Source organism: Ursus maritimus, unplaced genomic scaffold (genome assembly GCF_017311325.1).
Source record: "Ursus maritimus isolate PB19 unplaced genomic scaffold, ASM1731132v1 scaffold_4, whole genome shotgun sequence".
NCBI lineage: Eukaryota > Metazoa > Chordata > Mammalia > Carnivora > Ursidae > Ursus > Ursus maritimus.
In genome coordinates this window covers 93313072-93341030 of record NW_024426552.1, presented here as the reverse complement: position 1 = coordinate 93341030, position 27959 = coordinate 93313072, and the positions used below count along the sequence as shown (strand labels likewise).

At 39.6% G+C, this 27959-nt stretch overlaps 1 long non-coding RNA gene across 2 annotated transcripts; it reads left to right on the top strand.

Annotated features, from left to right (window-relative positions):
• Nucleotides 1-57: 57 nt before the first annotated feature.
• Nucleotides 58-27912, top strand: LOC103680829. 2 transcript variants are annotated; one of them, XR_005832240.1, is made up of 3 exons: nt 58-160; nt 5387-5484; nt 27621-27912. It is a non-coding gene; the product is annotated as an uncharacterized LOC103680829 (long non-coding RNA). The 2 variants fall into 2 exon arrangements; XR_005832241.1 differs by having other exon boundaries at nt 5387-5518.
• The last annotated feature ends 47 nt before the right edge of the window (nt 27913-27959 follow it).

Genomic DNA, 27959 nt, shown 5'->3' with positions numbered 1-27959 from the left:
CACTGCGGGGGCCCGTGAAGGGGGGGCTCCGTGGGCAGAGCGGCCGCCTGGCGCCGGGGTGCGCCCACGTGGAGCGCGGGTGGATGGGGCGAGGCCGCAGAGCCAGGGGCGGGGAGGTTGGGGTGCCGCGGCGCCGTGTCCTGGCTTGCGGCTGGGCGAGGTACGGTGCGCACGTGTGTGAGAGTGCAAGTGAGTGTGTGTGTGATCCAGCACTCGGAATGCACGTGGGGAGAGGAGTACAGTGTATATAAGTGGGAGAGTGGGTGGACGCAACTGCTTACACTCTGCCGGATACCCTTTCTTTCTTTCCCCAGCCGGTGGGCAGATGCGGCAGACACACGGGACGGCTACACCGTCAGCATAATCTGCGTAGCCCAACCGGAGATGTCTTGCCAGTTGACTCTTGCCCCATCCCGCGTGCTAGCGTGAATGCGTGTGTGCTCACGGATGGCAGGACGCGAGTCGGGAGACTCAGGCACGCTAACACGCTAGACTTACTGCTCAACTGTCCACATGGGTTGGGGAAATCAGCTTGCCTTTGGCAGAGGGGAAAGAAATGATCTCATATTCTTCCCCGGGCTTCAAACAGAATAATTTAAAAACAAATCTCAGAGGCTGAAATAAGTATGCATACATTTTGTCATATGTATTTGCTTGATTGGTAGCAAAAATACATCAGTTACATTGCTAAATTACATTTTGAGGGCCAACAAAGGTTTCCTATGTAAAACAAAGTAAAACGTAATAACCACAACCCTCTTCAAAGAAAATCAAATTCAAAGAAAACAGTGCTTTTGTTCTTTTTATGTACTTGAGGGGGAAAATTGAGGTTAGGCATAAATGATAATTTTGTTTCTGCTCTTGACCTGACTTCTAAGAAAGTAAATTATTTCTCAAATGCCTCAGAAGTGCCATGGAATTTATTTTATACTGCATAATTTTTATGATATTCTAACCAGACTTTAGTTATCACTATCAATAATAGCCAATGAGCACTCCAAATGAGAGTAGATCTGCATAGCCAAATTAAACATAAAGATGGTCCCTGGTGAAGAACTTTTTTAGGTAGACTCTGAAATTAAAGAGTGCTAAAACCATAAAATAAACCTCATTATAACCTAGCTAGCCTATGACATTTACAGTACCACGAAAACAAAGTTTGCCTGGTATCTGCTTTTCCCTAATAAGTAATAACTTACAATATAACAATAATTATATTGTTCAAAATGCTTTTATTTACAAATACACTTATCACACCCAGATTAAGTATTGGCCTCACAGTTTGGTAAAAAAATGAAAGTTTATTAAAGGGACTGTGACAGCTCTAGGACCTACGACACGAAGAAAGTTAGGATTAGATCTAGGTTAGAATCCTGCTGTTTTTCTCTCTTTCTCCTGTGGAAGCCAAGTTCTCATTCTTTTTAAATAAGTGATATTAACAACTGTGTCTGGTCAGTTAAAATGAGAACCTGGTTTAAAAAGAAAAAGATTTAAGGAAGTTTTAGAATTTTGTTCTGTCATACAGATATTATACAGCCTCACTTGTTATTCAATCTACCACTGTTTAAATTTCCCTCTTTCAGTTTTACTCTTAAAAATGAGACTGAATAATTCCTGAAACCTTGTTAAAATTCTTTATAAAAAGTCCTTAACATTATCAATGTACAATTTGCTAAATAAACTCTTCCTCCAAAAATACTACCAAAACTACTCTGGAGGAAATGAAGTTTTATAGCAATAATCCTGGCCCATACTAGGAGAGAAAATTATCTTAACTGAAAAGAAAGGAAGGAAGGGAGAGTGGAAGGGAAGGAAAGAGAGAGAGAAAGGAAGGAAGGAAGAAATTGTACAGAGGACTGAAAAATTATTATTCATACATAACACAGTATGCAGCATTTAGTTGTATTTCAAAATCTCCGGAAAATTCTTATGCTTCTGGAATACATGATAACTCATTTTAAACCTCTGATTCCTTTGCATCTGATTTCAGACTCCAAAGGTATTCTTTGCCTAAAGCTGCTGGCTGACTCGACAGAATATAATAAATGTAGGCCATAAAACACAACTCAATATTTTAGTCATAAAATTTGAAAGAGAACAAAAATTATTACCTGGACTTACCCATTATTTCAAATTCAGGAAGGGTATGTCGAAGTACATAAAATCACTAATGGCAGTGTCTTTATAAAATTACTTTTCCAAGGTGAAGTATACTGCTAGTTTCTTAAAAATATCAGTATAAAGCTTTTGAGAGGCCGACGTTGGGGAAGCCACCCAGGGCCTACAAACTGAATTTACACAACATCGCCTTTGGGTAGAACTTGTAATAGATGAGCTATTTCTACTGGTCTTGTGAGGTCCGTTGTTAGTTCTATTTTATTTTTATTTATCATTTTAAAAATATATATATTTCTATATGCCATATATTTAACAATATATATAATTTAAAAATTATATATCCTGAGGTATTTCACCAGTTTAATATTTTTTTTCTAAGGCAAGAAGAAATTAACTTAAAGATTCGAGGTCTTACATTTGAGAGGGACTAAGGTAATATTTGGGAACCTTAGCATTCTTTCCAGTTTTACTAAATTTGTCATTTCAATAAAATTTGTTCATTTTCAAAATAGGGAAAGGCAAGAAAAACATAGTTGAGGGATATAATTTGTAAAAATAGATGATCTATCCTAGAGTAAGTAGTTCCTATTGTCTGTGAAATTTTTCAATTAAATCTCCTTACTTCAAATTGAATTCAATAATTTGCAAAAGACATCAACACCTAAGAAAAGGTGGTAAATGTTAAATTATTTTTTTTTAAATTTGTAACTGTGGCAATGGATGTTAATTAGAATTATTGTGGTGTTCATTTCTTATGTCATACACCTGAAACGAATATAGTGTTATATGTCAATTATATCTCAATAAAAAAAAATAAAATTGCAAATGGCCTTTCAGTATTCATAAAGTACAGCTTTAGCCTTTTTGTGTAAATTTTGCAGAAATCAACTATCCTTTTTCCACTGTAGAAAACTACACTTTCCATCTCTGCCTTTTTGCCACTTCACCCATTTGCTATCACCTAATTAACACATAGCTTCCTGCTTGCCACCCATGTGTACTTTGAGAGGTAAAGGCATTCTGTTTTTTGAGGATTCTTTGAGGGATGTTTTGAAACTCCATTTCCATAAAATTTTGCTAATGACCAGGTAGTAATTGTTAGCAGACTAACAACGTATGAAAATTATTTCATAATTAAAAAATGAAAATTACTTAGGAGGCCCTAAATGTGTAGATGTGTAGCTAGACTAAAGAAATAAGAGCTATCATTTCAAACGTCTTTAACATCCTTCTAAAGCAGGACAGTCTAGCATACCATAAACTCTTGCAAATTCTAAGGTGCACAAGCAATTATTTGAATTCGTTGCTTAATGTTTGTTATAGCTAACATATTACTTTAAGAAAATAGTTGCATAGAATATTAGAATATATGGAAAGGGGCCACATGTAAGACTCTGGTGGACTTCCCAAATCTTCCTTTGGCTCGTTCAGGCAGCTTTTCGCCAGCTCACTGTCTTCGGTAACTCAGAGACTTCAGACAAACAGACCGTGGGAAGATCAGCAGCCAGTGAAACATGACATTTTTAATGTTCCCCCAAAATGCATAGTTTATTGGATTGCTTTGTATAAAAGACGTGCTTGGTTTATCCATGACCATTTTATAAAATTGGTAATTAAATTTTAATGTTATATGATAGGCATGTTTAGTAATTTCTTAATTGTCATGAGACATGGCTGATCATATTTATGATATAGCCAATGCGAAGTCCTGGGTCAGAAATTCAACATTCAATTTCAGAACTGTTCCTAAGGGAAATCATAATCTGCTCCATAAATGTTTTTTATGCTCTAGTTACAGAGATGTTTGGAGTCAAAACGAAGGGATATACTATCAATGGTTTTAGGAAGGAAGGAAGGAAGGAAGGAAGGAAGGAAGGAAGGAAGGAATCATTAAGAGCCGAGTTACCTCAGCATTAAGTTCAACTCACATTAAAATTGTGAAATAAAAACACATGTCTTCCCTCACTCCGCTCCTTCTCATTCTATTCTCTAGTGAACTCTTCAAATGTGATCCAACATCCTCGTAATCTCCTTTTGTTTCCCAGGATCCTTGTCTAGGACTATGCCCTTCACTCCCTAACACCCACCTACACACATAAACATTGTCCTTCCCTTCTTGAAGACAAAGGACAAAAACCTAAAATAATCTTCCTCAAAATACCTATTACTGTCATTCAAGTAATCAGTTATTCAAAGGAAAGCGAATTGGATACATTAATTAATAGGAAGATGTTAGAGGATGAATTATTAACTTAATATTGCTCTCAAGAATTTTGTGAGAAAATATGTTAAGCCAAAGGACTGAACTCTAATGGCATAATCCTGGACAGGCTGGTGAGCAGATGAGTCATACTTAATGGACAGAAGAGTTTCACTTTCTGCTACTTAGTTCCTGATTCTTCTGCCCAATTGTAAAGGTGTTCAGGAGCATTCAAGAGGTGACTCAAGAAGCCTATGGCCAGGATACAAATCCCATTTAAGTTACAAACTGTCGATGAGGTCCACAGTAAATCAGTAACTATTAGGACCTCAATTCTCTCATCTGTAAAATGCAAGGGGTAATCATATCTGTGCTGCCTAGCTTCGGAGAGAATAAGCCCATGGGGTTCAAGAGAGAAGGCAAACTTTGGACTTCATTTAGATAAAATTGAATGCTGTAGTGATACTTGTCATTGTTGACCTAAATTTGTACATTTCTGGAAAACTAACAGTTGATTAAGAAAAAAATCAGCTACCCAGTTTAAAATGGTAATTTTCCAATCATAATTATTAACTGAGCTTCTTTAATAGTTGAGAAGGGATGAGTTATGACCTTAAAACAAAGGACTTTTCTTGTAATCCATTTATTCAAGCTAGATTTCTAAGTCTTGGGTTATAATTTATGGACTAATGTTTTCATTATGCTTTATATGTCAATAATTTTCTCAAGCAGTTATTGTGTGCAAGGCACAATGCGGGGAGGGAAATGGATGGTGGAGGCTATAATGATGAATGGACCCTTTTGGTGAAGAGCTCATGGATTTGGTACTTGTTTATTTAAAGGCTAAATCGAAGCTCTGGTTGGAAATTCAATTACTCAAGGAGAGAGCAGAGCAAGAGAACAAGAGGCCTCATGTTGTAATCATGATTTCTAGAGAAGGAGGCCTGTTAGACAAGGCAATAGGATCGCTTAATCAGTAGAGGTAGTTCAAGCTGGAAAAAAGAAAAGGAATGCATAGACCCCTAAAACATAGAAATGTTACTTTGCTTTCATTCTCTTTTGATGCAGGGCAAGGCCTTTGATTTGTGTGCAGATATGTTGCTGCCTGGAGCTCAGCTCAGCCACTTAAGCCAAAGAACATCGTTCAGATTCCAGTTTCAGCTTCGGTGAGTGGGGCAAGATCTTCAGGATATTTGTATGGTAAGGTCATCAATGTCAGTATGTCTAGATTGGAAGGAGTTTTTTCTTGGTTTTGTTTTTCACCTAATTTGACCGCGATTTGTCTTTCTGATACCAGCCATTATGGAGCTTTTCCAAATCACTTATCTCAATTTTCATAGAAACACTCTTTTATTTTTTTCACTCTCATATTTCATTAGTTTACATAGCAGTTGATTAAATTACATAATTAAAATAGCAAGTGCAATTGCATAAACTGCTTTTAGAACAAACCACTAGTCTCTATGAGGCCTTCAGTTCAGTAGGCAGACGCGGGCCAAGCGGAGATGAGTGTAAGCGCCAGGAGTCTTCAGCCCTGAAGTGCACAGGGGAGAGGCTGACTGACAGAGGGGAAAGTCTCCTGTCATCCAGTCATCCAGTGAGTTGGTTAAATGGAGTTAAGGGCTGATACCGTACATTGGAATGACTAGTGCGGTAAAAGGAGGAGTTGGTGGTCAAGAAAAGGTATGTGAGAGAAGTGACAGGGAAACCAAAGGTACTAAGAAGAGAACTTTGAGTGTTGTTGATACAACTACTGAAAAGACGTTGAAATAAAGCCTACAAGGAGGCCGTAGAAGGAACTGATAAGGGCTGGGGTGGAAGATTACAGTGCGCTGGGGAATAAACAGGTGCCAGGTAAATAAGGGAAGAGGAGTAGGAAGATGAACTCTGCTTTCGATAGTTTGCCTGTAAAGGAAGATAGATTGGGTGGAGCTGAGGAGGGGTTGAGGGAAAGTTTGCTGTGGGGCTTTTGTTTTTGGATTAGCACACACAAGAATTTCTTCAAGGAGCTAGTAGAGAGGAATACGTTAAAGATTTGAAGTGCCACATTAAATACATTGGAATGTCTGGAACGTTATTTCTTAAGGCAATGCCCTATTATAGTTCATTTTCCATTTTAGAGGCTCAATAAATTATAGAATGGATGGTCTTAAGAGTCACTAAGAGGAAGAAAATTGAAAGGATTGCCTGGCTAATTGAAAAAGAAATTTGTTTGAAGGCCTAAGGTGGTGTGTACTTGTATTAATTCACTCTGATTAAATGTGCACACCCCCCAAAATGGACATGATTGTATGATAATATCCCAAATAGAGAATCTGTAAAACAGTATGTATTTATTTAAGAAGAAAAATGGACTCTGCTTTGAATAACAGTAATTGGTCCATTTAAAACATTTTATGTATAACTGTTAGATATGTTTACTAAGTAGTTTATGACTTTTACAAATGTTTTGTAACACTAAATGCACAAAGGAGAATGCGAAATTGCATAAGTAATATTATTGCAATCATGTTAAAATGTTTATAGAAAAAATGATTTGTTGTATATTGCTACTTTTAAGTAATCAGATAAAGAGGGAAAAAAGGTGGATATTTTCAATAATTCATGAAAATCTATTCGCTTCAGGATAATGATGCTTTCCACTCATTTGTTGGTTTTAACATTGTTGAACATATCCCTGATCATAAGATCTGTTTTTCTATTAAGGAGTGAGTTGATATACCATGGAAAAGGTGGGTTAAATACCCAGCCCTGGGCAGCCATTTCACACACATATTCCCTCTTTCTCTTCCACCATCAGTAATGAATTAAGTGAACTGTCTCACTGAGTGACTTTGGGACAGGGAAACTAAAGCAACCCCATGAAAACTGTTTTTGCTTCTTTTTCTGCTTCTATTCTTGCTAGGACCTACACCCCCACCTTACATGTGCCTTATAAAACAGATAGTGTATGTCCTCTTTGTAAAAGTCAAGGATGTAATGATTTTCTTTTTTTGAGTCTTCCAGCACAATAAATAACATCTAAGGAGTGACTGGGTGGGGTCATCATGAATGTTTTCCAAGACCACCGACCCATCAAGACCCTTAGCTCCAGGGCATAGGTGACTTATGGAGAGCACCTAAACCCTCGTCTGTGTGCCTGGATGCTTGAGAAGATACTGTGCACTGGACCACAACCCTCAATAAAACCCCAGGCCCCAAGTAGAGATAAAATTCATTCTTCTTTCCTTTCTGAGGTTCTCAGATGCTCTGTCTCTACACTCTCTCTCTATCTTTAATAAAATCTGCTCTCACTTCCTTTCAGCTTAGGTTGATTTTTATTCTGCTTAAGAAGTCAAGGACGTTCTTGGCTGGTCCTGCGGGACCCCTCTGGGTCCTCAGACCCAGCCAGCCTGCATCATCTTCAGATGTGACTTCAGTGTCCCTTTCAACATCTGCCTTTACCGACGATGTCTCTAGCGCTCTGTCTAGTACCTAGTAAACACTGAACACCTTTTCACTGAGTGAGTGAATAAACTCAGCATACAGTGTTGTCCATTGTAAAATACGTAATGGGGGAATTTATAAGATAGAGAGATAGGAAAGAAAGAAAAAAATCTGGGGAAAAATGTAGAATAAAATTTATCTGATTTTAAATGTAGTGTAATTTCTAAGTAGGGAAGCCTTAGGAGAAATCAGAAATGAAAAGAAATAAATACACTGGATTACTTGAAATTCAAAATTGTCACACTTCAAACATTACTAAAAAGTTTAAAAGCAGACACATACAGAGAATATTTGCATAGATTAAATAGATTGTGTAAATTACACAGACCTAACAACTTTATATAATTGTATGCATATTGCTAAAACACTAGGATAATAAAAAGTTGCAAAGTTCATAAACAAATAATAGTTCAGAAAGAGTTCATAAGCAGGTAATTCATGGGCAGGTAAACAACCAGTAAATATGTGAGAAAGGATTCAATCTCAGTAATCACAGAAATGAAAACATTACTAATAATCTCATAACTAATAAAAAAAGCAAGGTTTTTAAAAAAGTTTACATTAAGAGTGGCTTCATGTAGTCAAAATATTTTTTTTAAAGATTTTATTAATTGTCAGAGAGAGAGAGAGAGCACAAGCATGGGGGGCAATAGACAGAGGGAGAAGCAGGCTCCCTGCCAAGCAAGGAGCCTGACTCGGGACTTGATCCCAGGGCTCTGGGATCATGACACGAGCTGAAGGCAGACACCCAACTGACTGAGTCACCCAGGCACCCCTCAAAAATATTTTAAACAAAGATATTCTGCAAAGGAAACTATGAATTGATACATTTTCTGAAAGGCAAATTGGCAATTCAGATCAAGGACCATAAAATACTCATACCTTTTTTCAATAATTTCTCTTCTAGGAATCTATCCATAGAAAGTAGTCTAGAACTCAAGAAAAAATTTTTGCATGCAAGGATAATTATCACAAGCAGTGCCTGGCCTGCTCAGTCAGTAGAGCATGCAACTCTTGACTTCAGGGTCCTGAGTTTGAGCCCCATGTTGAGGGTAGAGATTACTTAAATAAGTAAATAAACTTAAAACAACAACAACAACAACAACAACAATGAAACAAAGATAATTATCACAAAATTAGTTATTGCAAAAAAAAGTAGAAACAAACTAAATGCTGAACTATTTGGAAATGGTTAAATAAATTATAGTATAATTTATATATTTATAATTTATAGTATATAGAAAGAATAGACTATTGCGATATAATGATTTATAAGAAATATACATTTGGTCATTCAGATGACCAAAATATATTTCTCAGATATATTTGGTCTCCATCCACAGTTCCTGAAAATGCTTCAGAGCCATAAAGGTGAAATGGGTGTCTTGTTAAGAATGAAGGTGACTTTTGGGCCCAACCCAAGGTCAAAAGTAGGGAACTAGTTGCCAGGAGGACCAAACGTGTAATTAAAGTATTGAAACTGTCAGTCCCATCCCCAATGTCAGGGGGAGGGGCTGGAGATTGAATCAGCCAATGGGCAATGACTTAGGCAATTATGACTATGTAATGAAGCCTCCAGAAAAACCTAAGGCAGCTTTTTGGTCCTTTATTTCAGAGAGCTTCCTGATTGGTAAACAGGTGGAGCTTTGGGGAGAGTGGCATGCCCAGAATGGGCATGGAAGCCCCCCACCCTTTCCTCATACCTTGCCCTATGGATCTCTTCATTTAGCTGTTGATTTGTATCTTTTATCATATCCTTTAATAAACTGGTAAACCTAAGTGTTTTCCTGAGTTCTGTTTAGCTGCTCTAGCAAATTAGTCAAATTTAAGGGGGAGGTTGTTGGAACCTTCAATTTGTAACAGGTTGGTCAGAAACACATGTAAGAGCCTGAGGCTTGAGCCAAGTATCTGAAGGGGTTGGGACTGGGAGTACAGTCTTGTGGGACTGAGCCCTCAACCTGTGAAATCCGATGCTATCTCCAGGTAGATAGGATCAGACTTTTTTTTTTTTAATTCTCTTTATGTATTTGACAGAAAGAGAGAGAGCACAAGCATTTGGAGTGGCAGGTAGAAGCAGGCTTCCCGCTGAGCCCGATGCCGGCTTGATCCCAGGACCTTGGGATCATGACCCCAGCTGAAAGCAGACACTGAGCCAGCCAGGCACCCCTAGATAGGATCAGACTTGAGTTGAATTCTTGGATTGCCTGCTGGTGTCCAAGAATTGCTTGGTGTTGTGGCTGGGAGGAGCATACCTCCATGCTGGAATTGGGTCCCAAATCTCTAAAAGAAATATTAAGCAGATACCAAAACTAGTTGTTTAGCTTGGAATCTTCAGAAAGCGACCCTGAAGAAAGCTTTCATGTGGAAGAAGGTTATTAGGAAGAATTCTCATGAAAAGTCAGGATAGCAGGAAGGATGGCAAATGAGCAGTCCCAAGGTAACTTCTGCTCACTCAGAGGAGCTCTGGAAAAAGTGTAGATCACACCTCAGAGTTGTTCCCATAGGGAGCAAGAGAGCGGGTGTATTTATATTACTGCTCCACGGAGTCATTAATTAAGGGTTTGGTTGAGGGGCATAAAGTCCCAGAAATTTCCCCGTCCTCTGTGCAAACAACAAAGTGGCCACAGCAGCCCAAGTCCCAGGTACTGGCTACCACAGGAGTGAAGCACACCAGAAGCCCGGGGGGAAGGAAAATGGCGAAGGTTTTCCAGCAAATATGCGTGGGGCAGTGACATACCTGCTGAATAGGTGTTCGTAAAGAATACCCCATAATATGATGAATGCTGAATGAGAAAAAAACAAGGTACAAAGTACTGTTTAAGGGGTCCAGATTTACATCATGGCCTGAAATAACTAAAAAACTAAACAAAATACATGACACAATGGTTCAGCCCTAAGGCATCCGGAAGGAGTGATTTTAGAGAGAGAGGAAACACAAGAGGTGAACCTGATGGCCGCTCTAACTGCTTACTGTCTGGCACGAGAAGGCTACCGCACAGAGAAGGAGGAGCCCAGGTGGGGTGCGGCCATATCCCCAACAGGAGACAACCCCAGGGGACTGACGAGACATTCCGTGTTAGGGAAAGTTGGTAAAGGGTACATGAGAACGATTGTTGCCATTTTTCTGTTAGTCTAAAATTACTTCAAAATAAAAAGTGTTAAAATCCTAAAAAGGGAGAAAATAGACCATGAGAATGCTAATCAAAATAAAGATGGAGTGGCTATGTTAATAGTAGAGAAAGGAGATTTTATTTTACTTTTTCATTTTTTTAGAGAAAGTCGACTTTAGAGGAAAAATATTATCAAGAATAAAGACAAATATTTCATAATGATAAAGGGGTCCATTTATCAAGAGGAACTAATAATCCTAAATGATTATGTGCCTAATACTAGACCTTCTAAATACGTGAAGCAAAAACTAATAGAACGAAGAGAAATAAACCAATCCACAACTTCAGCACTTTTCTCCTGGTACTTGATAAAAGGAATAGCTAGAAAATCTGTAAGCATATAAAAGACCGAACAACATTATCAACCAACAAGACCTAATCGACATTTATAGAACATTCCACTCAAAAACAGAATCACATTCTTTTTAAGTGCTTATGGACCATTTACCAAAATGGACCATATTCTGAGATAAAAATGAGTCTCAGTACATTTAAAACACACCACATACATACCATTTCTATTTGTTGGTGGAGTGCTGTACATGTTAACTTCATGGCTTGGCGGGTCAGATAACATCCAGTTCATGAAGGGTAGCTTCTGCTGGTTTCTCCTAACAGGTATGGAGAAAAAGCATTTGCCAAATCAATAGCTGCATATCTGATATCAGGGGGTGTGTTAATTTGCTCGAGCAATTTGAACCCATAGCTGGTATAACAGCCACAGTTAGTCACCACCTGGTTAAAGCTTACACATCTACTGTTATGATCCAGTATCCATCTGTCTTCAGCATAGACCAAATAGGTAAGTTGAATGGGAATGTCATGGGATTGCCATACCTGCATCCTTGATACTGGCACAAAGCTCTGCAGCCCCTTCATGAATGCAATATTGCTTTGGTTGACTGTTTTCCTAGTTAGAGGCAATTCTAAAGGGTCCCACATGGCCTTTCCCACCACCATAGTCCTGACTCCACAGGTCAAGGAGCCAGTGTGGGGAGTCCACCTGCTGCTAATTGTATCTATTCCAGTTATGCATCCCAGAACCAGAAAAATAGGCACAGGATGGGTTCAAGGACCCACGGACCCACCGTAAGGGAACTGAGCTAAAGTCCCCAGACTACCTGACCTCCATAAGCCACTCCTCCAACTAGTGAATCACAGTGATATTTCAGGTCTTCTAGAATTAGTGTGTCAGTTCAGAGCCAGTGTCTAGTCGTCCCTGAAAGTTTTCACTATTTTCTTTCCTCAATGCACAGTTACCCTAGTAAAAGCCTGGAGGTCCTTTTGGGTGAAGGGTTAAAGAAAGATTACACATTTTTGGTGGTGTACAGGGACTCTGTTTCAAGGGGACTCAGTGTCTTCTCTATTCAAGGGGTTCTGGGTCTAAAAACTGATCAAGTCCAGGAATTGGTTGAGAAGCCATGACTCTATTTTTATGATTCAGGTTAGACTTTTGCTATTTGACCTAAAACTTTTCTGTTGTGATAGATCAAGTGAGAATTTAGCAGGCTTCCTACATATCTCACTTCTTGGAACACCATGATCAACCAGCCAATGCCACGGTTTTATGCAAGTCAGACTATTCTGATTGCTGCTTAACTGCTATCCATTATGGTAACCATGCCCACCTTGCCCTTGGTGGTTGAGTGCTACCATTTGGCCCTTGCTACCCCAGGATCCAATTACTCCCATTGCATTTAGGTTTCTTGATTCTGTGACTGTAGTCCCCACTATAAGGACTGGCCTACAAAGAAGAGTGATTACAGAGCTCTTTAAGGATACTAGGGCTCTATTCACAATTTTTTTCTCAGAGTAGTGGTGAAAGGTGTCTTCTGGACTTTGGTATGTCACCTGGACTCTCAGAGTGGGTAAGTTTTAATTGACAAATCCACTAATTTTACAAATCTGCATTCCAAACTTCCTAAGCATTTGAATCCCTCCCTCTACATTTAAGCAAGGTAAGTCAAGTGTTTCTAGTTTGCTCATAGTAGGCCACCTTTTGGTCCATGTTCATCCAATCAGCTAAAACTGTTAAAACCCTTTCCAACTCCCTGAGCTACAACGTTAAATCCGGGATCTCTGCTTAGTAAGCCCGTATTGATAATATCAACCTGATCCAACTCTGCTTCTTCCATCATTATCCCGTGCCCTCAGTATCCATTCCCATACATGTTTTCCAGATTTTAATCTACATAAGTTAGAAAAGTCACATAATTCTTTTGGAGTGTAGCAACCTCCTCAGAGGTCACACTTCGTATCTCATCCTTAGGGACCTTCTGGAATTTGAGTCTAGTTATAGATCTAGAAGCAAAGGGGGGCAGTAGATGTGGCTCCTAAGGAGAATCAGCTTTGTATTGCGTAGCATTACAGTTTCCTCAGGCAATGCAGAGTTAATTCCCTCCAATGGGGAGTAAGGGCGAGTTAGAGAAGACAATACCACTGGGAGTGAGGAGGCCACTTCCACTGGGAAAGAAGACTAGCCAGAATTTAGAGGTTCAATGTCCCCAGCCTCATCAGGCTCTTCCTACAGGTCCATTCCAATTTACAAGATTCTATTCTTTACCAATCAATGACCTCATTTGAACAGTAGACACCCTGTAGAGCTGGGAGTTCAACTAGTGTTATAATTCAGCCAACTGCAGGATGAAATTCTGTGTTTGATTTTCAACAATCTCAGCCCTGAGGCTACAGGAGATAAAGGTCTCCTTTAGGGCACACACAGAAGTGTTTAGGTCATTTATGTGACACTTGAACTGAGAATTCACATCCCTGAGCTCATCCTTTCTTTCATCACTTCTCCAGCAACATTAGGAGCAATCAACGACCTCATTAAATTCATTAGATTTCCAAAAATGTCTGAAAGTATCACATATGCAGTCACCAAACTCCTTATTTCTTATAAGTGGTTGATTAGAATATCTAATGAAGATATTTTGCATATCTCTGTTGCCAGATCTTTTTTTTTATTTTTTTTATTATTTATTTATTTATTTTTTTATTTTAATGATTTTTTATTATATTATGTTAGTCACCATACAGTACATCCCCGGTTTCCGATGTAAGGCTCGATGATTCATTAGTTGTGTATAACACCCAGTGCACCATGCAATATGTGCCCTCCTTACTACCCATCACCGGTCTATCCCATTCCCCCACCCCCCTCTGTTGCCAGATCTTGCAAGGGACTATCAGCGCTCTTTTCACTACTGGAAATATGGTCATTACCATCTTTCAATCTAATGAGATTGAAGAGCCAATTTCGGAAACCTCAGAACTAATTCAGAAAACTCATCCTTAGAATTGTGGTCCTGTAGATCCACTCTTGGTACCCAAATCTGAACTAGTCAGTTTCTCCAGAGAAAGAAAACCAAAAGTAAGAGATGTACTCCAAAAACTGTCTCATGTGATTACGGAGACTGAGAAGTTCAAGATCCACAATCAGCAAGCTGAGGGTAAATTTCCAGTCTGAGTCCAAAGGCCTGTGACCCAGGAGAGCAGTTGATGTACGTCTCAAGCTGAGTTTGAGTCTGAAGGTAGAAGACTGACATTTCAGCTTGAAGACCTTAAGGCAAAGAGTAAGAATTCTTTCTTACTCAGCCTTTTATTCTATTCAGGCCTTTCACAGATTATATACGGGAAGGGCAATCTGTTTTATGAAGTCTACCAATTTAGATGTTAATCTCATCCAGAAACACCCTCACAGACACAACCAGAAATGTCTAATCAAATATCTGTGTACCCTGTGGCTCAATCATGTTGACACATAAAATTAACTATTGCACGGAGGATGGAGAAGAAAAGAATTCAGGATAGCTCTGTTTTCTATCATAGTTCCTTGCGTAAATGGTGGTTCCATCAATTTGGAAGAGAATAGGGAAGGAAGAAGGGACTTGAGGTACTGGTAAGAAGCTCAGTGCTGGACATGTTTTGTAGAGCATCTATGGAACATCCACTTGTAAACATAGGGCTTTAGATCTGGATTAGAGATATAGAATTGACAGCTATCGGTATACAAGCTGTAGAAGGAGTGAATGAAATTCCCCAGATAAAGCATGTGTAATAAGAAAGAGTAGAGTGTGAAGGATGGATTATTAACATGAAAGGACAAAAGAAAGTCAAGGGCATAGAGGCAACATCGTTCAGACAGAATGAGACCAGGAACCCAAGGCAGGAGTTTCAAGAATGAAGGAAAGGAAAACTATTATCCACTGTAGAGGTCAAAGATGGTAAATACTGAAAACTGCCCAATAGAAATAACAAATAGGAGGTTTGTGTTATCTTCAGAGGGAAAAGTTGCAGAGGTGGGATGAACGGAGAAGTGACTGAGTGCAAAGGAGATAGAGACAAGAAATGTACACTTGCTCTACCAGCAGCTTGGACTGATGGAAAGTGAGGAGATGACCCAGGATGGTTAAAGAATGTTTTTCTGAAATGCTGAAGGGAAACTCAGTGATGGAAGGAGGAAAGATAGGGAACAAGATCCCTGAAGAAGAATGGGATCCAAAACACGTGAAAAGTCTGATTTTGACATGCTGATGCCACCACCCATTCATTCTTTTCTGGTTCAAATCAACATAGGGAGAGTTGTCATTAGAATTCTAAACTGTACTTTATTGTCGGTAATGAATCACAATTTCTATATTTTAGATGTGATTTTTTTATATACGCGTAGGACATTGTTTAATTTCATGATTTCAAGAAGTATCTATACCCAAATGGAAGAATATATTTGAAATTACTGTAAAAAGCTGTACAACTGCCAGCAGTAGAGTCATTGGGAGGGATCTGAAAGAAATGTAATTTTGGTCCTTTATTCTCTACCTAAATAATAATAATAATAGGTCTCAGGGCGCATATTTCTTTCATAAGAGATTCATAAAATCCCTCTTTCTTGCCTTTCCTTCTTTTTCTTTAAAAACCAAAACCAAACCAAAATAAAACACCTCCCAAATCTCCCTTTTGCTTTCTAGCTTATGGTCCACTTTCTCTGCACTACTCAAATGATCTTTTACTTGTTAACTGTTTGCTAATTTCTACTCCTTGAATACGTCCCCAACCTGTAGCCTAAATTTAATTCACCTAAAACACTGATTGCAACTTCACTATTCTATCCAGAATTGTTCAATGGCTTCCCCAATTTCTCCCCTGCATTAAACACAGAACAAAGTCCATATTTCTTAGCCTGAAATTTGAGGCAATCCATAATCTAGTCCTCACTTTTTAACCTTCTCTTTAAGTTCTACTTGACACCTACCTATGTTCCACCAATGTTAAACTGATATGTTCTTTTGTTTCCTGAAAGTCATCCAGGTTGACCATGTTAAAAAAAACAAAACAAAATTCAACAGAGAAATTTTAAAGATCTAATTGACTTTATTAATTGATTCATGTATCGGGAGGCATTCCATCTAGCAAGTAGAGGAGCTCTGAGGAATTGTACAAAATGGAAGGTTTTTATAGGAAGGAGGGGTGGGACAAGAAGTTATTAACAAAAGAAAAGAAGGGATTGTTCCAGGCAAGGTCACCTTCCCTTACAGAGAAGGGCAGGGGATTTATTAGGTGGATTACCTCATCTTCCTTTGGGGGATAGAGAGGCCCCATGTAACAGATTACCTCATTGGTGCTGACCACAAAATTCTAAATTGACTGGCTTAAAAGTCTACTCCTAGAGAATTTGAAATTGCAACTAAGTCCTTGTTCTGGGGTCAAATGACTCCATCTTGGGCTTGTGGGTTTCTTTTTAATAGCCATACACTGTTACAAGTGTTGTGCACTGCACAACCCCAAGAGACTACAATGTGATTCGTGCCCACTAGGGCTGTGCAGCTCATAACCCACATAAATGGAAATGTTGACCCCTATTTCACAGTAGAAATATTATTCCAAAGGCTGAACTCCAATTTTATCATCACCTGCAGTCAGATTTCCCTCTCAATTCTTCTTTAAACCTACATATAGTAGAAATTAGAACTAGATCAAATTCAAACTCAGAGATCCGGTATTCAAAACCTGCTTTAAGCTAACCTCACTATAGCACTTCACCTCATTCTCGACATGAATTCTCCATTATAACTGAGCTGTTGTCTACAATTATGTCTCTACAAATAGAATGCCTACCTCTGGACCATTTAATTTTCTTTCCTTCCACCCTAATTTCTTCCTACCCTCTTCCAACAATTCAAAAACAATCCATCTTTCACTGAACAAAACAGTTTTCCCAACCTCTATAAAACCTTCAAAGATCATTCTATTCCACAATCATCCTATCTTTCCTGAGTTATTATTGTTATTTTTATTATTATTATTACTAAGATTTTATTTATTTATTTTAGAGACAGAGAGAGTGGGTGCATGAGTGGGGGAGGGGCAGAGGGCGAGAATCTTGAAGGAGACTTCGAGGTCAACGCAGAGCCCCATGAGGGGCTCGACCTCACAACCCCAGAATCACATCCTGAGCTGAAACCAGAGTCAGATGCTTAACAGACTGAGCCACCCAGGCGCCTCTCTGAATTATTATTAAAGTTATCATCTGCTGCAATTTTTTAAAAAGATTTCATTTATTTATTTGAGAGAAACAAGGAGAGAGAGAGAACACAGAGGGAGAGTGAGAGGGAGAAGCAGACTCCCCACTCAGCAGGAAGCCCAATACAGAGCTTGATCCTTGGACCCTTGAGACCATGACCTGAGCTGAAAACATGCTTAACAAACTAAGCCACCCAGGCACCCCCTGTGCTGCAATTTTTAACATTTGGTTAATACCATGTCTTATATTCATCTATTTTCATGCATCAAATTTTTTTAAACCACCAACTAGACTACATTTCCTCAGTAGTTAAGTTTAGCTCTTATATCATTGTGTCTATTGAGTATAATAGACAGTTGTATAATCTATGCTTGCTGATTTGATATTTCACTAAAATTTAAAAATGATAAGGCTAACCCTTATGTCAGTCTGTAAGATTCATAGCGAGTTGATTTGTAATTTTTTAGTGTAATTTCACAGTTTTTTTACTGTTCAGCATGCTTTCTTATCATTTGTCTTTGAGTCCCTTTAAAAACTATGCTTTCGTTCTATATCTGGTGTAACTTTATGAAACCCAGGAAGAGCCAATAGTTCTCTTCCCTGGGGTATGTGACCTGAGGTTGTATGTGCCTTTCTTGAAAACCATGTGGAAAATATCTCCTTGAAAAATGAAGACAAAGAGATATAGAAAAAAGCAGAGAGTTGGGGAGAGATAACAGTAATGACATTCTTTGAGCCCCTCAATCCTTTTATACATGGAGTCAGCTGCATCCCTGGATTGGCCATTTATATGAGTCAATACATTCCTCTTTTAGAAACCAAGCCAGTGTGAATTAGGTTTCTGTTATTTTGCCACTGAAAGTGACCTGCCGCATACATATGTAATATCACTTGATCATCTTGCACTGTGTATGTGTAAAGCGCCATGTTAGGTATTGTGAGTGATAGTTCTATGAGAAATTAACTCCCGTTCTGCCTTTAAGGTACTTTACAATATAGTAAGAGAGATAAGATGGATACAGATAATGCTACAACACCGTATGTGACGGATGCCACATGGGAAGTACAAAGGACTACAGAAGTTCAGATAAAGGACCGATCTCTTATTTGGAGGGATCACAGAGGCTTCACAGAGAAGATGACATTAGAAACGGCCCAAGATCAGTGCAAAGCTTTCTTAAGGAATGATGAAATGTCTAATAATGTGACAGTATAGGTTTGTATAGTGAGGGTTGGAAACTAAGTTGGAAAGATAATTTGGGGTCAAAGAGGGGATAAAGTAATAAATGCTAAGACAATGAATGTGAGCTTCATTAGGAAAAAGGGAGCTAAAATCCTGGACAGGATTTTGAACCATATCAAAGTGTTGTATAATACACCTAGTATTCAAAAAATGAAAGTGAAGTCGGTCTACAATGCAGGAAGTTGGGAAAGGAGGGTTAGATGGTATGAATTGTAACCTTTGTAAATCTCTTTTTGTTCATAATGTTTTCTTAAATATCATTATCAACATCTAGCAACAAAACATAGTTCTAGCAAACTGTATGGAAGTATGTGAATGGGTTTTAATTAGTATCGCTCTTCTAGATACTTTAATTATTTATAGTATCTGTATTCTTCAAAGAGTAACTCTTTGTCCAAATTATACAACTATCATTACTATGACTAGGTTTGAATTATTTCTTAATGCTTTAAAACATAATGTTTAGAACCTTCTATTATCCACTTAATTCAAGAGTGGTGATGATTACATTTACTTGAAATAGGCATAGGCTTGAAGATAGCATTCTTTAGGTTGTATTGCTCAAGGTATTTTTGGAGAATAGATAATCTTATTCCTTTGTCCTTTATCTAGTTGCACAAGGCTTGCTTTGCATTGCACACACATGCTTGGAGAGGAGCACAGAAAAGTTCTCTTTCACCAAGTTGTGGGCAGAAAATGACATACTGTGCAGCGCAAGCCAAGTAAAGAAGCAAACTTCCCACAGAATCACGAGATAGCCCCATCTGTAATTCTGGGTGTAGCTACAGTTGCATGCCAAGTCTTTGCTCTGGAGGAGTTAAATAGGACTTTTTCCCAGAACTTCTGAGAATACATCATGTCGGGACCCCAGTTGAAGGTCCTGAGGCCAAGTATCTGACCACCTCTAGCCTTCGACTAAGGAGTCGTTTCTACCTAGCAACTGCCTGGCTTGCCACAATTCACTTAGGAGAGGCCATGCAGCTCTTCAGTGAGAAAACATCCTAATCCAAAAGACCAGGATGCACTCTAATAATCTTGAGATTGGTAACGAATTAAATTATGTTTTGTTTGCCCTACTGGTAGGGTCATGAAAACTTGTTACGCACTTTAGAAGGATTTCCACTTAAAATGTGTCAAAATAAAAGATTTTGTGTGGAAAGAATAATTGTCTATACCTGAGAAAAAAAATAGCTCCTTGGCAAGTGACCAGATACAAACCACCAGATAGGCATTTCTGTACTGAATTTATACTGCAAGCAGAAAATCTCAACCAGTTTCACATTTGATCATCTCCAGGGAGCCATCATATTTGATTACAGTTTAGTAAATGACATATCATATACTTCTGATTCTAATCTTCTGTGCGACTGACCAGAGACAGGCTAGTTCACCCCAGGATAAACTGGGACTGTGAGAAAAAGCAGTAGAAGGTGTGAAATTTTAAAGCTGGGCGTGGTGGTGGTGGTGGTAGTGGTGGTGGTGGTGGTAGTGGTGGTGATGGTGGTGGTAGGGGTTGGGGGTGAGGGGCGCTGAGAGAGAAGGCTGTTTCTTTGGGTGGCCCTTACAGGGAATAGTGGCTTTATTGTTGCGAGCCTGCCTAAAGGGCTTCTTCCTTTTGTTTACTTCTTTTCATTCCTATGGACTCTTCTGTGAGTATTAATAAATTACTCTTTGCTTAAGCTCTCCAGGTAAGAGCCTATTCTCCCCACAGCCGGGAACAATGCCACCGCTGCCACAAGATGAAACAGGCATGCGAGATTGAGAAGTGCTGTGGTGAAGCAACGTTCACCTTTATTTTTTTGCTCTTCAGATAATAATGATTCTGGGGAAGGAAGAGAAAACTCCAGAGCTACTTTGTTCTCTTCAAAGCCCGAGCTTCAGGAGAAAAAGAAGACAAGATACTTCGCAGGCCAGGGGGCCACAGCACACACCGGCCCTGTGCCTTTATTTTATTATATTAATGATATGAAGTTCAAAAATTACTTTCTTAAAAAAAAAAAGATGGGTAGTGGATAGAAAAAACCTTAATGGTGGCATTTAAATCAAAAATTTAGTTTGTTCATCTACATTTTCTTTCTTTTTAAAAATATTTTATTTATTGATTTGAGAGAGAGTGAGCAAGAGAGAGAGAAAGAGGAAGAGAGAGAGCACAAGTGGGGAGAGGGACAGAGGGAGAGGGAGAAGCAGGCTCCTCACTGAGCAGGGAGCCTGATGTGGGGCTTGATCCCAGGACTGGGGTATCATGACCTGAGATGAAGCTGGATGCTTAACCAACTGAGCCACCCAGGCATCTCTCATCTACATTTTCAATTACATTTCCCCTTGAAGAATGTGGAATTTTAACGTGCAAGAGGTGAGGAAAAAGTGAATGAAAAGTCTCTGTTCTCATCATGCAATCAAAGAAATAAAATGAGCGTGTCTTTGTAATTGTTGGATATACACAGATGAGTGAAGAACTGCTGGAATTTTCTGTTAGCTGATGTGTTGGTTGCCAGTAAAAAAGCAAACATGAACCTTGGGCTGTCAGTAAGAACACTGTGGAGTGGAAGGAAGTGACTGCGACTTGCAGGGTGACAGGCCCTCGGCCACAGGGGAGCAAAGGAAGGGGGGGTTCTCTGGGAGCTCAGTCTTCCTAGGTCAGTTTCCTCTTCAAACTCACCCACTGCCAGGCTCCTGCCCTAACCTTAGGCTCTTCAGGTTTTGGCTTGCCCATCTCCAATGGACTCTGCCCACTCCATGACCTTGAATGAGCAACTTTGCCTCTCCTGTCCTTGGTTACGCACCTATTGTTATGAACTGAATGTGTGTGTCCCCCAAATTTCATATATTGCAGCTCTTCCCCTGCCCCCACCCCATGGCTGTATTTGGAGATAGGGCCAATGAGGAGGTCAAATGAGGTCATAGGAGTGGGAGCCCTAATCTGATAGCACTGGTGCCCTTAGAAGAGGAAGACACATGAGAGCCCTGTGTCTCTGCCATGTGAGGACACAGAAGATGGCCGTCTACACACCAGATGTGCGTTCCTCACCAGAAACGAATCTGCCAGCACCTTGATCTGGGACTTCCCAGCCTCTAGGACTAAGTACACTTGCTGTTTAAGCCACTCCATTTATGGTGGTTTGTTATAGCACCCCAAAATGACGAAGATGACTGTAAAATATGAGGAAAACGCAGTGGTCTTCTCTGCCTCTTTCAACACTAACATTTTATAATTGAAATCAAAGGTTTGAAATAAATAATTGCATATCATATTTACATCTCTTCTTAGCTGAATGATGTATGTGTGTGTCTCTAGATCCTTCGAGATCCTGTTGTGATTCCTCATGATTTCTCTAAATGTCCATGAATTCTCCTCCATACCCCTCCATCTCTGAGTAGAATGGATTGGCCCTCAAATTGTCTCTTGCTTATTTATTTATTTATTTTAAAAGACTTTATTTATTTGAGAGAGAGAGAGCAAGTGAGTGAGTTAGCACAAGCAGGGGGAGCAGCAGGCAGAAGGAGAAACAGGCTCCCCGCTGAGCAGGGAGCCCTGATGCGGGACTCAGTCCAGGACCCTGGGATCAAGACTTGAGCTGAAGGCAGATGCTTAACCGACTGAGCCACCCAGGCGTCCTTCAAATTGTCTCTTATTGTTCAAACATATTTTTCCCATATTCAAACCATGTTAGTCCACTTTAATTTCAGCTGGACTAGTTAGCCCTAGGAGAGCTGCTGTGAGGGTGGTCAAGAAAAGGATCTAGAGATCAGGATATGACAGCAGAAAAGCTTCAGATGTATGGACGATTTTAGGACAGTTAAAGAATATAATCGACATGACTTAGGTAGATATAATTATAACTCAAATATTATTCATGCCACTATATTTTCCTCATAATTTTCGGATGCTCATTAAACATATGAACCTTGTTTGCCAGAATTCCCTCAGACTCCATGAAATATATCTCCTTTCACTGATTAGGTAGTTTATTTTGAATTACTGCTGGCAAGGTTTGGAGCTATGATTACTTTTCCTTGACTCTTGAATGGACTTAAGAAATACAATTTAAATTTCTTTTTAAATGAAATTTATGCCATGAGAAATGTTAGTTGTGATATTATAATCCTAATATGTGATATTAAAACTCAATATACTTAAAAATAACAATATTTCTAAAAGCAGCCCCAAACCCTTTTTTTTTATTTTTTAAAAGATTTTATTTATTTATTTGACACAGAGAGAGAGCACAAGCAGGGGGAGCAGCAGGCAAGGGGAGAAGCAGGCTCCCCGCTGAGCAAGAAGCCCGATGTGGGCCTCGATCCCAGGACCCTGGGATCATGACCTGAGCTGAAGGCAGACGCTTAAGGACTGAGCCTCCCACGTGTCCCCAAACCCTTTTTTGAAATAAGCAAGAATATGTGCTTTTGTATATTTATTCATACAAACACATACTATCATTATTTCTGTATTTATTCTTGTGGCTTTTTTTGTTTTGTTTTTTTGGGTTTGTTTGTTTTTTTTTAAGCTTTTGGGAAGAAAAAGTGAGTGTAAGTTATTGGTTATTGACCCATGAAACTGGGAAGTCTGGGTGGGGCCAGGAGACTGAGCTGTCATTGCGCATATCCAGAGCTGCGTCTCTGACTCTCTCTGCACTCCAGTACAGTGTATTTAGAGAACAAACCTTTGTGCGGGGAATTTCAATGTAGAGTGGTTTAACAGACAGTGCATGACTGGTTTCTGAAAGAAGGGGGTTCTCTGTCACTTCATAAAGTTTTCATAGGAAAGTACTTATCCTTGCATGGAAAACACTTGGCTGCTTACTTTATGAGACTGGAAAAGTCAAGTCTTCTGAATGCCAATGAGGGGTCTTTCAAATGGCTGGATGGTTCCGAAGAAATCAATTGATGATCCCTGACAGGTTTACGGAGGAGGATTTTTTGTATCTTCATCATGCAGGTACCAGGGGCTTGAACTTGCAAATACTCAGTTTCATGACTTCAGAGATATTTAAGACAATTTATTCTCTTGTTCTATTATACAGTTTACCAATGTAACACCAATAGCTGCATTTTCTTCCTGTTATTGATGTACTGATATTTCCTTTTTCAAAAAAAAAAAAAGATTGTATTTACTTATTTGAGAGAGAGAGAGTGGGAGGAGGAGCAGAGGGGGAGGGACAGGGAAACTCGGCGCTGAGCCTGGAGCCCGACTTGGGGCTGGATCCCAGGACCCTGAGATCATGACCTGAGCTGAACTCAGTCTGTCGCTTAACCGACTGAGCGACCCAGGCATCCCAATACACTGATATTTCTTAAAAGAACCATTTGACAAGTCAATGCAAATGTCTATTTTACCTCCTTTGGAGAAAAGAAGGAAAAATTATCAACCATTTCACTTAATTACAACACATAATAATAGGTGAGTTTTGGCTAAACTCTGAGAAGAGCCATCACTGGGTCTGCTTTGAATGAGTGATGAATAAATGTGTAAATCTCTTAGAGCCTCCTCTTCTCTATTCCCTACTACTCCCTCCAACACTTTCTCCTGCCAGTCCTCTGAAACCCCAGCAAGAGCTTTTATTCATTTATTTTTACCTAATATTTACCAGTTTGACCAGAGGGAACAAGGACATTCTTTCTCATGAATCCATCTGATCCTATTTATAATGTTTGTATTTTAAGGCACAGATCATAAGGTACACTCACATACTTCTCATGTGATCCTCACCACCACCTCCAACAGTAGCTTATGCGGTCAGGTTATGCCTGCTCTTAACACCTGCCTCTCCTTTGCGGGATGGCTTCCTCTCCTATCACGTATTGGCTTACGTGATAGCTATCCGTGTGCCTCGCACAGGGCTTGGCACACAGGTACTGGTCAGTCAGTCCTTGTCAAAGAGAGACTTGATGAAGGAATACAAGTTTCTGTCCTGATTTTATAATTGAGAGAATTGAGACTCAGGACGTCTGAGTGACTTGCCTAAATTTAAAGAGTTAAAAATAAGCTGAGTCAGGGCTTAAACTCTTGTGGACTTGGAGCCCTTCCTTTCCATCCAGCTGCTGGGCTGGAGACAAAGTACCAGGAAAAATTTCGAGTACAAACAGAATTGGGAGGCCAAATAAGGACATGGTGGTGTACTCGTTTCCTCGGATTGAGGTAACAAAGCACCGCAAACTAGGAGGCTTTAAAAAACAGATTTTTTTTCCTCTCCAAATTCTGAAGTCTGTTCAAAAATCAAGGTGTCAGCGGGGTTGATCCTTTCTCGGAGGCTCAGGGGAGAATCTGCCCCATGGGCTTCTCCTAGCTCGCGGTGGTCACCAGCCCTCCTTGGCATTCCTCCCTCTGCAGCTGCGTCCCTCCAGTCTCTACCTCTGTCTTCACGCGGCTTTCTGCTTTTTGTGTCTATGAATCCTTTGTTCTCCTTATAAGGACACCAGTGATTTGGTTTAGAGTTCACCCTAATCGAGTATGACCTCGTCTTAATTTACATCTTAATTACATCTTGGAAGATTCTATTTCCAAATGAGGGCACACACACAGGTTTTATTATGAAGACATCCACATATCTTTTAGGGGGACCTAATTCAACCCACACAGATGTGTGTGTGTGTGTGTGTGTGTTTAAGAGACTCCTATATAAATAATTTAAGTATGGCTGAAGTATTTCCACGGGTAACATTTGCCGTATTACTAAGGTTATAACTTTGTTAAATCATTTAGTACAGCAGTTCCTCAAGTGTGTTTTTTGAATGCGAGTCTGAAGGCTATTAAGAGGTACTGCCTAGGGAGAAAAAAGGTTTAATTATTAGTTTTAAGAAATAGTAGGTCAAAGGAAGTTAGTACCCTTCTTGTTACAAGGCTCCTTGGAGTCTTTAATATGCCGGAGTGCATTTGAAGACAGAGTAAGTTTCCCAAACTTACATAACAGCAGACCATTTTTAACCTGAATGTTATTCTAGGGTGCATCCTTTATGAAACCCTAGCTTCACGGATAACATTACAAGTTTGTCTCATTGTGTTGCAACCTCCTGATAGGCAGAATCCATATTTCATGAATTTTTTGGATCCCCAGAACTTGCTTCGCATCTGACAGCTATAGGACCCCATGGTTGTACAGGATACAAGTAAATGATACTCCCTGGACTTGTGTGGCACAGCAACCCTGGACTCAGCGTGTGGTTTATCAGTTAGGAGCACTTTCAGCCACATGTCACAGATCCTGGCCAACTCTTCTTTGAACACAAAGGGTTTCTTTTTTCTCACACAATAAGAAATCTGGGAGGAGGATGCACAGCTGCTCAAAAGGAATCATGAAGACACAGATTATCTTGTTTCCTGCTCCACCTTCTGCAATAGGAGGTTGTCATCTCAATGTCACAGAATGGCTGTTTCACAACCAGCCATCACTTCTGAACTCCAGGCAGGAAGTGAAAGTCTTTTCTTTCTTTCTTTCTTTCTTTCTTTCTTTCTTTCTTTCTTTCTTTCTTTCTTTCTTTCTTTCTTTCTGATTTTCTTTTTTAAGTAATCTCTACACTCAACATGGGGCTTGAAACTACAACCTGGAGATCAAGAGTCACACGCTCCTCTGACTGAACCAGCCGAGCAACTCCCTCTCTCTTTTTCTTCCTCCCTCCTTTCCTTCCTTCCTTCCTTCCTTCCTTCCTTCCTTCCTTCCTTCCTTCCTTCTTTCCTCCCTCCCTCTCTCCCCCTCCCTTCCTTTCTTTTTCTTTCTTTCTTTTCTTTCTTTCTTTCTTTCTTTCTTTTTTTCTTTCTCTCACTCTCTCGTTCTTTCTAACACTCAGGAAAACAATAGCTTTCCTAGAAACCATACCAAGAATTTCAGCCTATAATCTATTGTCTAGAACCAGGTCACCTGGTCTTCCCCAGATGCAAGACAGTCTAAGAAGGTGTGTACGTTTATGGCTCATTGTCAAGCCAAAAACAAACAAACAAACAAAAAATGAAATCTTATTGATAAAGAATGAGAGAAAGGCTTTTGAGTAGCAGGGTCTTGAATCATACACAACATATGTGTGTCACTATTGTCATTGTTAACTGTATTGGGTTTGTGGCTACTGCTGGACTATGGTCTTTATAAGAGAAGAAAGCTTTTTTTTTTTTAAGTTAAACATTGCCAGATTTAAAATTCTATGAAGAAGACATTTGTTTCAGTAATCACTTAGGCTGTTAGGTTACATAACCTAATAGTAATACACTATCTTGGTGGGAGAGAAAAATGTGTTGGAGAATGTCCCAGGAGTTCTGGACCCAGGATAGTAGGCTAATTGAGTGATTATGCAATATTTTGATAAACTCACAATACAACTGAACAAGGAATTAAATATATAACTTCAAGATATTCTATTGATGCATTGCTTTGGGAATCAATATTAACTTACTGTATCCTATTGATCCAGCATCATAAACAGAATTTCACTGGGAACTTTGATTCCATAATGATTCCATTTCCAACATCTGTAAAATTCGTCAATCAGCCAGAAAAACAGCTAGCGAGCCTTGAGCCACGCTGGTAGGATGCTTGCCTTACAAAGCTGGTGCCCTTTCTGTCTTAGACACATCCGCACTCAAGGAGAACCGTGCAATGCTGGCTAAATAACAGGGCAACAGCCGATGTTTAAATCGTGGAGAAAAAATTCCAAAGTGTGCCTGCACGATCGGAAGCAGGAATTCAAAAATAGAAACTGCTTTTTGCTGTGACCCCACCGTGGAGCTGTCAGAGATTTTTCCCTTGATTTGGGGGAGCATAGGAGACACATATTTAAAACCGATGCCTGTAGTAGCATTGCCGTGACTTTTTGCGTCACGTTTAATTAACTGGAAGTTTGGAAAACTTTAGAATTTGATGTACCTGCTTTATTTGTCTTTCCTTCTGTTCTTAGGGTTCCTGTTCATATTTAGTGGGTGGATTTCTGAGATTGAGAACACTGTCCTCAGGTTTGCTTCGTTGATCTTAACATCAAGACAACTAATCGAGGAACGGCTCATGAGGGAAGACAGTGCTATGGCACCTCTGACTTCTCAAACATGAATCAAGTGGGACTGACCTCACTCTCCCTCAGATGTCAGCTCAGAAAATCCTATTGTCAGGGAGGGGATGCGGAAGCTTCTACCTCTGTCACATCTCCCAAAGATTGTGAGGTTGAAAAGAATAAAAGACCTTCAGAAAACTCATCCAGGGGCGTCTGGGTGGCTCAGTCGTTACGCGTCTGCCTTCGGCT